Source organism: Saccostrea echinata, unplaced genomic scaffold (assembly GCF_033153115.1).
Source record: "Saccostrea echinata isolate AGI-Se365-2 ecotype Australia unplaced genomic scaffold, CSIRO_AGI_Sech_v1 ptg000001l, whole genome shotgun sequence".
Taxonomy (NCBI): Eukaryota; Metazoa; Mollusca; class Bivalvia; order Ostreida; family Ostreidae; genus Saccostrea; species Saccostrea echinata.
In genome coordinates, this window is record NW_026889750.1 from 30,952,751 (window position 1) to 30,964,005 (window position 11,255).

Genomic DNA, 11,255 nt, shown 5'->3' on the forward strand with positions numbered 1-11,255 from the left:
AGCAATTATATCCCTGAAATGCACGGTTTCAGTAAATGTATCAATTAGATAATCCAAACATTTAGAAAGCTACAAGCATAAGGTTTACTTAAATGAGGCTTTATTCAGAAATTTACCTGTATTCCTATAGTGGTATGGTTTTGACTTTCACAATATTTCACACATTCTGAAAAGAGGTTTCCGTGATCTATTCTCATTGACAATCCTTCGATTTTCGATTGACAACCTTGATAAAACATGAAATGCCACTGTCAATAAAAAAGAACCCAAACATGTCTGAAAAAGGCTAATATTTATACAATCACAATGAAGAATAAATTTATCCATTTCTTTATACAATGATTTCCATATCTTATTTATAATACTAGCATCTGTGCCAATGCGTACCTTTCACAAAAAATAATTTTGGTATCCATGTTTCTGCAACCCAGTACTTTTTATTTAGTATTAATTCTTTTTTGAAGTATTCAAGCCTATTTTTCATTTCAAAGAAGTTTAAAAGATGCGATTTCGAGTCCCTGCACGCGTTCCTCGCTTCTGTCCAATTGAGAAACACATTCCGAATAATAGCTGATTGCTCCATCACTATAAAAAAACGTTGAGTAAGACGGTTAAAATGTCAAAGCATGTAATAAAATTGTATTTTGAGTATTTAAAATATTGCATAATATCATAAATTATTTTTTACTATATATCTTAATGGTTCTACTGTCGGATAAATAGTTGAGAATTTTCTCTGAAAATATACAATGATATCGTAAATTGCAATAAAATTCGTTTTAAAACTGAATTTAAAAACTTCTCCTAAATATACAGTTGTTGCTGTTTTTGAGGTCAATACAAAGATTAAACTACCCTAGCAAGGAGTACAATGTTCTCCTAAACAAGCAGAAATGGTTTTATCATATCTTGATTTAGTTTTGGAAATATGTAGAAAAACAGATACAAATGGTTGTTCACCTGGAAGGGGGGTTGCAGGTGAATATCTTTTCCTAACTCGTATCAATTTGGAAGTTTTCGATCTATCTTGGTACCATGTAGAAAAAAAATAATACTGGGTATTTTGTTCAATTGAAATATCTAGTGCAGCTGAACATAACTTAATATGATTTCTACAATGTTAGATTTCAGCCAATTAGAGATCTAGAAATAATTCAATAATATTATAAAAGCAATTTTCGTTTCAATCAATGGTGAACCGGCGTCAGTTATCTTATCTTGCACCGTAAGGGGTCGCCACAGGCAAATGCGGTCCAACACAAAAACTGATAGGCATGGCAGCAATGGCTTATCGGCGATTATTCTACAGATCACTTTCGAAGAAAATACACGTATCAAAAACATATTTTACCCACTATGGCATCAAATTTTGATGCTATGACAATACCTGAGCTAAAAAGAGAGTTGGAAAAACTCGGTGCGAAAAAAAGCGGCAGAAAATGGGAGCTCGTTGAGAGGTAAATATATGTCAATGTAAACAGCTGATCGATCTTTTTATACTCTTTCGTTACCTTATGGAAACATTTAAATGAAATAAAACATCAGTGATCTGTGTTTATGTAGCCTTAAAAACGCCAGTTAATTGAAAAAGTCTTTTGGAAAGATATAAAATGATCGTTTTTATTGCTTATATATTTTTCCCGAATTTCCTCAATCATTGTCATCTGAGTGGTCTTTGTTTTCCTGTGAGTGTACGTCTCATATAATTCACAAAATCATGAACAGATTTAATATATTGTTATCTATTTAAAAAAACTTAATCAATTTAACTATGATAATACTTTTTTTACAGACTTGAAGCTTACAAAAGAAATGCCCACTGTGCAAAGACTGACGTTTCTGGACCTGAGTTCCTCATGATGACCCCAGATCCACAGCTTTATAAAGACCTCCATAGTGGCCAGGCATTTCCAGGATGTACTGATTCAGATATCTCTGCCTTCTTGTTAAAGTTTAACAAGATAATGGACAAGAAAGCTAGAGACATGTATAATGATGGTTTCATCCAGTATGTGAAAGTAGTATTCCATGATTTACACTGGTTTATCAGAAGTTCAGTGAAAGCCTCTATCATGAAATCAGTAAAGTATATTGTTGATGTCATGATTGGTCAGGACAAGAGTGCTGTTGAATCCCAGTGTGAATGTGCTGCAGGCATGGGACCAGATGCACATTGTAAACATGTGTGTGCTGTTCTGTTTGCATGCTCAGATTTTATGAAGCGTGGAAGTGTTAAAACAGAACTAACCTGTACACAAATGATTCAAACTTTCCACCGAGCTAAACCACACAAAGGAAGCCCCCTGAAAGCACGGATCATGGACATGCCTGGCTGCGATGAAATATGTAACAGTGAATATGACCCCCGTCCTTTAAAATATCAAAATAGCTCTGGTTACACTTCATATTTCAGAAGTGTGTGTTTGAATTTCCCAGGAATAAGCAGCACCCAAATATTCCAGTTATATGAGCCTGCAAACATGAGGGCACTTGACCTGGACCATGATTACCTCAAGGACACATTTAGTGAGAGACATTTGAAATTAATAAATGTGTCAGAAATTTCTGAAGAGTCTGCAAGGCAGGTAATGGTGAAAACGGCAACCCAGGTAACTAATGATCTGTGGTTTGAAGAACGGTGTAAGCGCCTACATTCATCTTTGTATGGAAGAATATGTAAAGCTACAGATAGGACAGACAAAGCAAAACTTGCTCAGCGCCGAACAGAAAAGGGACAAAGACTAAACACAAAGCCTATACTTCACGGCAGAAAATATGAAAAATCTGCTTTGAAAAAGTACCAAGAAATTACTGGAAATACTGTTTATGAAAATGGAATATGTGTGTGTCTCGTCTCACCATACTTAGCAGCATCCCCTGATGGCATTATTGATGAAGACACTGTGGTGGAGGTGAAATGTCCATATGTAGCGAGAAATAATTTCATTTCTTCTAAAACTGTACCGTATTTAAGACAATCTGGAACCAGATTCTATCTTGATGAAAAGCATGACTATTACTACATGTACCAGGTTCAGGGACAACTTCTTTGTGCTCAGAAACAGAAATGCATATTTGTCGTGTACACTTTTAATGACATTTTGTTCTTTTCTATCGAAAGAAATGACAAATTTATAAATGACATGAAAGAAAAATTGGATGAGTTTTACAAAACTTACTTCAAATCTGCCTTGCTTGAGAAAATGTTTTACAAAACATACAAAGGTGTTTGTAATTGCAATAAGTAAATAAAAGTTTAAATTATAAAACACTCTTTTTATTCAATGTTTATTAGATCAGATTAATTATGCATATGATGGCACAATGCAATTCTTCAAGTTACACAACATGAAACAAATGTATATAATTTCAGATGACAGTTTTGATTCTGAACTGTTCATTGGTTCACTTAAAATTTTGTAAGTCTTTGCAAGTCCAATAATTCTCTCTATATGTACACGTTTACTGGATATTTTTCTATCTTTTATAACAGTTTCACAGGACATCCTATTTTTCTTTTTAAAAAACGTTGGCATGTTAATTTGAATGTTCTTGTGTACAAACATATCCTGCACATTAAAACCTTTGTCTGCCATAATTGAATCACCCGAATTGCACATATCTATTAGACAACTTCTTTCAACGATTTGACGATCACTTGTAGATCCACCATAGGCTGTAAAGATGTAGGATGTCAAACCGCCTGGTGTTGCTCCAACAAGAACCTTCACAGTGTTACGGTTTTTGTATGTAGAAAAAGTGGCTTGCTGAGATTTAGGAAGTTTTGGTTTCTTAATGGGACATTCAGTACCACCAATAATTACCCTTGTATTTGGAAATTTTATTTTTAAATCTGACGGGCAAAAATATTTAACTAGATGTCTTGAAGGCCACAAATCAATTTCACGCCATTGCTTATTCATAAATAGAATCCAGGTAAAAAAATATATTTGAGACTTTTTTCAGAAATGCCAAAAAGTCTTGACAGTTCAAAACTTGTAGTGTGGCGGCGTAATTTACAAAGCACAAGGAAAAACTGATCAGGAACACTGATGTTTGAAACTTGATGATACACATAGTTCAAATAATAGGCAGCTGGGCCTAGAGTTCTCAAAACAAAGTAAAATTTCCGTAGTGTTTCCAGGCCAGTATAGAAATGAACACCAGCATCATCATTTGTAAAATTGTCTATGCTCATTGGAGGATATTTAGGTATTTGGGTCTCCACATTTTGAAAATAGATGTTGGTTTCAACTTTGGGTATCTCTGAAGCTTCAGTTACAATTGTTGAATCAAAAACTACTTCTTCGGTTGCTTGCAGTTCATCACTTGCATATATAATTTCTACATCCTCTGACTGGGAAGAAAATTCCTCTGCTAATTTTCGCTTGATACCCCTGGACTTTGCTCTATCAGATCTGGCTTGTGAATGGGGACTTGGCTCAACCCAGGAAAAAATACTAGGGACCGCACTTTTCTTAAGTCTTTTACTCAGGGGTGTAGTTCCTTGAAAATAATTTATTTATTTTGAAACAAACTTTTAACATGTTTAAAATTTTATTATCTAGTAAGATACAAAATATGAATCTTAATTTATTCTATCTATCTATCTATCTATCTATCTATCTATATATATATATATATATATATATATATATATATATATATATATATATATATATATATATATATATATATATATATATATATATATATATTTCTCAAATTCACAGTGAGATTTAAACAGTGTGAGATGAAAATAAAAGGGTAAACAAAAGACGATTTCTTATCATGCTTATTACATATGCATAAATAGATTACCAGAAGTTTTATAGAGCTGCCAGACATGCTTCTTGTTTACTGGATCACAAGTGTAATCGGGAATGTCAGCGGGAGTCAAATATTGGCATGCATGTGTCAGTGTCTGGAACAGGTTCATCGTAAATTAATTTACATGCAATTAAAGTATTTACATGGAAAATGCAACTTTTTCTTAATATTTTTTTGTTAATGAAGTTTTAAGCTGATTAAAAAATAAATAAATACCGTGTTGAGTTTCAGTTACGTAGTCATCAGCTTTAAAGGTTGCCCTGCATACAACAGCATGTGTTTTAGGTTCCCAACTTTGAAAACGGGTTTCGCCGCGTTTAATTGCATGGATCCAAATTTTTCTTCTTGATTGATCAGAGGGAAACACATGTCCACCTCGATTACTGCATTCTGGTACACAACAGCAAGTTTCAGGCATTATAAAAAAGAGATTGACAGCGGTTTGTTTACGTTTTCTTCGATAGTTAGATACTGATAATGCGCGAGGGTATTCCGATACGGGACCGAGTTTGCCTGTGGCGCCCTCTAAGGGAAAGATAACAGGAGAAAATAAGGGATTGTTGGAAGGGTAACTCAGAGACAGCCTGAAGGACTGTTAACACATCGAAAACGTCAAATTTACTAAATAACTTGAATGTGTGATCACTGATCTCACAGAGAAGAATGTTTGCTATGAATACCATTATAAAAATGCTGATACGTATAGGAAATTGACAAACAAGCTTAAGGGATGTATAAATATATAAGAATTCCTTCTTTGGAGTCCTTAAGTTTACCAAAGATCACAAAAAAGTGCAGTGACCGACAGAAGAGTCATGAATCAGTCTTTATGCATTACCAAAATAAAGGGTGTTGAGATAGATTATGAATTGTGTCGAATTTTGTTTTAAGTATCTAAAAGTATTGTCACAATAAGTGAAAGTTAAGATAAGAAGAAAAAAATATCTGAAGTAACAGAACTGCGATCGAGGGCATTTTTCATTGCATTTCAAATTAATGCAAACTTTCCCTAAACAAAATATGCTTCTAACCTCACGTCCATCGGTGCATTTTTTCTACCACTCGAGTCTCTTTATATAAGAATCTTAACTAGACACGAAGGAATATATAAACTACATGTAGTAGAAAATACTTCTTATAATCCTCAACTCTTAAATCGCAAATATACATGTACAGGCATAATTGACAGTTGCGATTAAATACGCTAGTGTACAAGATATAATTTTGTAGAAATTTAAAAACAAAATGTGAACTAACGTTAAATCAGAGATGAACAACCATCAATTACTCATGTTACTTGAAATGTATCAGGTGAAGATCATTTTTGGTTTCCCACGAGTACACTTTTTGGCCTTACTATGTAATTGTCATAAAACAACAGAGTAAATAATGCACTTATGATTTTTAAGTGTGATTATTACCCGAAGTGAGGCACAAAGACATTAGTCGTCAGTTGAATCAGATGATTTTGTTTATCTACAACTTTTTTTCCTTTTCAAGAAAAATCAAATTTTCGGAAATTTTGTTTTAAAATGATTCTGACCAGAGGCTAAAGGCTTCCATCAAAAATGACCTTGTGGGGGACAATGATAAAACATACATGTACTTCAGTAATAACAATAAAGATTTTCAGCTTAAAAAAATATCTGAAAACTAAATCAAAGGATATCAAAGGTTTAAAAGATGGTAAAAAGATAAATTCAATACATAAAAGGCTTTAATACAAAATTAGCAGTTCTCATCTTATTCGTATTTATTCCCCTTACCGTGTCTTATTGTCTAAATGTCTATATTAGAAGTTATAGTTCATGCTCTCACAAAAATGTTAAAATGACACACAAACATTAATTAACGTATTAATGACCTTTGAGATGTAGAATATATATGTAAACAAAAATAATACATGTGTATTGTTTTAATGTTTATATTTATTAAAATAATAGGAAACCAACTTAGTTACATATTTGTTATCGTTAACTTACCAATCTGTGAGACAGAAATTCCAAGCAGTATAATAATAGAGTTGAAATTCATTGTTCAGAATTCTGTTATGCAATGTAAAACATACAATCGCCACACTTATGAATATGTGTCACCCTAGTTGAATCAGGAAAAGGGAACAAACGCATCCTGACTGATATCCGGGCAATGTACAGACGCGGAAAACAATGGTGCAGACGATGCACCGATGACATGGATAGTACTGATATTTTATTGTTTGCACAGATAAAATAAGAAATGTGATACAACTGACAATAAATAATTTTTTGCCCTTAAAAACTGAATTACATGTATTCTTCTCCCATGTTTCGCAGACTTAGCATTAATGGTTTATTTTGTGTTGTAAATAAAATGTGTCTCAACACACAGCAGTGGACAAGACTTTTTTTTTTTTTTTTTGTAAAAGACGTCGGTTTAGTGACATCCATGTGATGTCTTGTGTACAGTATCTCCGAGAAAATTTTTATTTATGTAGCTGACTTTGCACAGTTATATTTTTAATAATATGAATGATTTTTTTTAAACAAGGCTTAAATACACTGAACACAACAGACATCTGAAAGTAGATTTATTGTATGAGGGGTTACATGTATTTTATTAAAGGATAAACACCATTAAATATTTCATTAACAGAACGATGATTTGAGTTTAATTCTATTTATAAAATAGGCCAATCAATATGGAGAGATATATGGGTTCACTATACAAATATTGTCCTGGAATAGTCAAAATTGGAGTCATTTTTCGACCAATTTATTGTATGAAAATTTTGTAACATAACAAATCTAATGGGATGCTTGCAAAATCATCACCATTTAAAGATAAATTGTAAGGTAAAGAAAACACATCCCATATTTTTTTATAACAGTAGTCCTGCATTCGGTGGATAGTCGAATAATTCGTTTAGGGCCGATATTTTCCCTGACCATTAAATGATATAGTAGTAATCTAGATAAATATAATATTTCTAATATGAAATGCACATTGTTACATTAAATTAATTCTTATTTATTTTTGGTTTTACATTAAATGCGATATTTCTGTCTTCACATTAAAGGTAATATTTATTGTACAAATAACGTATATCCTAATTTTATGGTTTTATATTTGGTTAAACCAACGAGTTGAAATAGTGCATATATTTCTGAGGCTGGGTAAGTTGCTTATCATATAGAATCAAGTTAGATAGCACTGAGAAAGGAATTGGATTTGTTAAAGGTGATTAACAGCACGGCCTACAGGGTTTCCAGCCACTCAAGATCACCAATGGAGACGATTTTTCCCCCCGGGATGCTAGTGTCTAGGTGAGCTAAACATTGCAGATCAAGTGCATTTGTTTTAAATCAGGTTTTGCATTTTTGTATTTTTTGTTATATTCAATGTACATTTTATTCGCTTTGAACATTTTTAATAAAATAAAAAAAATCACAAGCAGTGGCCTCGAAAACTATGCAGCTGTAAAATTTAGAAGCAAAGGACTGCGTCAAAAGTAGGTCCTACTGGAAATGTTAAAATTTTAATTTTCACTTTTACACTGGTATTTTTTTTAACAGTTGCAGACTATTATTTACTTCTGTTCAATTTCTTCAGCAACAATATTGACCTTAGCCATCATGCTTTCTCAAGTACATGTAACACTCATTTGAAAAGGAAATCTGATTCTATTGTTTGTTCCATTCATCAGGTATGAGCAAAATACGCTGGAGACCTTTATTTCACATCACATTTTTGAAAACATAGCATGGTTATTTGACCAAGTGCTTAATATTTAAGATATGATAAGAACAACAATGAGGAACTTGCTGTGTTTTAAGTAGGTCCCCAGAGGTACGTTTCTTATTCTTAACAGGAAGAATGTACTAAACACAAGAGATTTCAGAGTAAATCAGTCATATGGGTTCACGTTTTAAGTTGAAATCAATAGGCTTAAATACGCTTTTCTACATTTTTGTCCCCCTTTTTCACTAAAAGTGGGGGATATTTAAAATTTTGGTCAAAAGTCAATTGGATTTTATCGGCATCGATCACGGTCAAAGTTTAAGTTATCTACACTTTGTATTAAAAGTCGGGTGGCACTATTTTTAGCATTAGGAACATATGGGGATAATAGAGAAGTTTATTATACAGTTTAATTTTAAATATATAATAAAGGTTGTCGGCGGATTTTACATAGTAAATCACAAAGAACTGTTTAGTAAAGGCTAAATAAGACACCATATGTTGTGTAAAATTTTGACAATATATCGAACGTGTTAAGAACGAAAAATTGAACGTTATAAGAACACTAGTAGTGAAAATCGTTGATATTTTCAGACAAAGGTCAAGTATTTATTGGCCAAACGAAAAATATACATTTAGAAAAAGGCCAATGAGAAGTGGTGAATAGTATGCACAAAGTATTTGGATCTGCGGCCAATTTCATACAAGCAGTTAAATGTGGCGTGTACAAACGTTCTCAGTCATAAAATCATTATTGCAGTGTGATAAATATGTTATACAAAATTAATTTTCTGTACACATTTTAAAGAATAAGCAATCAAATCTACATATCCATAGTGGCATTTACAATGTGAAAATTTAGTATAACAAGTTCGTTACACTGTATATAGATGTTTACATTAAAAGGAAATAAAAAATAAAATCCGCCCACCCGCCAAAATTTTTAAGGAAATTAAGACGAACATCTAAACTTTAAATTTATGTGGCCTCACCCTAACAAAAATTTGCTATAGTTAACTATAGTTTACAATAGTTAACTATAGTAAAAACTTTGTTACTTTCATTTACTATAAAACTTCACTCTGGAACTTGTTTTAATATTTTAAAACTTAAAATCTCTTAAATTTGATAACAGTTATGTTGAAGTTGGAAATAATAAGTGAATATAAAATTATAATACTTTCATTTAATATAAAAATTATGCATGTATGAATTGAAGAACAAAAAATATAACAATCTGAAATCCATAGCAAAAATACTTAAGTTTGATTTACTATAGTAAAAAAAAACTTTGATACTATAGTAAGCTATTATTAACAATAATAAACTAAAGTTAACTGTAGTAAACTATAGTTAACTATAGTAAACTAAAGATAACTATAGTAAAACATAATTAACTATAGCATTTTTGTTAGGGTTAGGCGAGAAGCTGAAAGGTCAAGGTTGACCTTTTTTCTCTCTCCATCTGCATTTTTTCCATTTCTTCTACTCTCTTCTTTTTTCCTTAAGTAGGGGACACAATTCTCTGAATTAGCTTGTCTAACAATTGCATCCACCACCAGCAAAAATAACTATGTTATTCTTTGACAAAAACAAACGACTTGGCCTTGACCTATGAAAATTGTGTTAAGGTCATTACATATAAATCATCAAGCCCCAAGTTTGAATACATTTCATTAAGGGGTTTTAAGCTGTGGCCTTTCAAGATTTTATCTCCTTTCTCAATGACCTTGGCATTTCATGATTATGATAACCAAGAGCCTAGATCATGACCTATATCTAGGACATCAGAAATGATAATTAAATGCAATTTTAAATACGTTCTAACGAAGGCTGAAAGAGGTTAGACCCAAAAACCATTTCACTATCTATTTCAAAGTTGCCTTAACCGTAGAGATAACTTTATGAGTCTACATCAAAACCCTAGGTCATGGACGGCAACACACTATTTTTCGAACACATTCTAATGAAGTCTTCGAGAGTTATTGGGCAAAAATGGATTTATTTCTCATTGCAAGGTGATTTTGACTTAATTCTGAATATAAAATTGAATAGATTATCAGCTTTGTATATATATATATATATATATATATATATATATATATATATATATATATATATATATATATATATATATATATAAGAAGAGTTAAATTTCATACATCTGTTTTTCAAAGATATGCAAACTTTACTTCAACAACTTAGGAAAACAAGATTTTTTATAGAAAAGAAGGCAACCCATTTAACTCATTAAACCTAATTACCCCCTATACACTAAAGCAAAATATCTGGGAACATTATTCTATATTTTACTCCTCCACCGTTCACGATAGCTCAGTCGGTAGAGCGCTCGCTTCGTGATCGGGAGGTCGTGAGTTCGAATCTCCGCCGCGACTGACCTAAGTCGATAAAAAATGGGTAGCAACTGTTCCTTCGCCATGCGCTCGGCACTTTGAAGTGAAAGTTGCGGGTCCTTCGGATGAGACCTTAAAAATCGAGGCCCCGTGTCACTGTATGCGTTGGCACGATAAAGATCCCTCACTGCTCAATGGCCCTGAGTGCCGAGTAAAGGTCCAAATTTGAAGCCCTTCACCGGTATATGGTGACGTCTCTATATGAGTGAAAAATTCTCGAATGAGACTTAAACAACATATAATCAATCAATCCATTTGAATTCAACATTTTCTAATCTCATTTGTTAAAAA

At 32.4% G+C, this 11,255-nt stretch overlaps 1 long non-coding RNA gene and 1 pseudogene across 1 annotated transcript; both read right to left on the reverse strand.

Annotated features, from left to right (window-relative positions):
• Positions 1-115: 115 nt before the first annotated feature.
• LOC133178162 (uncharacterized) lies at positions 116-6,964 on the reverse strand. Its single transcript, XR_009719966.1, has 3 exons — positions 6,813-6,964; positions 388-585; positions 116-226 (listed from the first exon to the last, which is right to left on the reverse strand). It is a non-coding gene; the product is annotated as an uncharacterized LOC133178162 (long non-coding RNA).
• LOC133178153 (uncharacterized) lies at positions 3,306-5,248 on the reverse strand (annotated as a pseudogene).
• Positions 6,965-11,255: the final 4,291 nt, after the last annotated feature.